The sequence below is a fragment of the Sinocyclocheilus grahami genome, unplaced genomic scaffold, assembly GCF_001515645.1.
Source record: "Sinocyclocheilus grahami isolate Dianchi unplaced genomic scaffold, SAMN03320097.WGS_v1.1 scaffold970.1, whole genome shotgun sequence".
NCBI classification, from domain to species: domain Eukaryota; kingdom Metazoa; phylum Chordata; class Actinopteri; order Cypriniformes; family Cyprinidae; genus Sinocyclocheilus; species Sinocyclocheilus grahami.
The window spans coordinates 259,751-260,112 of NW_015506149.1; the positions used below are offsets into that span (position 1 = coordinate 259,751).

Genomic DNA, 362 nt, shown 5'->3' on the forward strand with positions numbered 1-362 from the left:
AGCATAAAATGTCAGTGTGTGTGTATGTGCATGTCAGCATCATTTATAAAGAGATTTGGAAATAACTGCTTTTTTCTATAACTGCTTTAGCTATCCTAGTTCATCTGCAGTACATTAGATTAGATTTTTTTTTTAACTGAAAAGTGTATGTTATATGATATATGGGTTAATATTATAGAAATCACAATGATTCCATTTAATTTTAATGAAAGATAATAGAGGGTCTTGATTTTTAATTTTCAGTCACTGCTAAAAAAATTTGGGTCGGTAGCATTTTTGTAGAAGTCTCTTATGCTTATCAAGGTTGCATTTATTTAATCAAAAATACAGTAAAAAGAGTAATATTGTGAAATATTATTACA

The 362-nt window shown here is 27.1% G+C and overlaps 1 protein-coding gene across 1 annotated transcript in view; it reads left to right on the forward strand.

Moving 5' to 3' along the window:
* LOC107564912 (C2 domain-containing protein 5-like) overlaps positions 1 to 362 on the forward strand; it is a 33,836-nt gene that overhangs the window by 3,839 nt on the left and 29,635 nt on the right. The window lies entirely within an intron of this gene.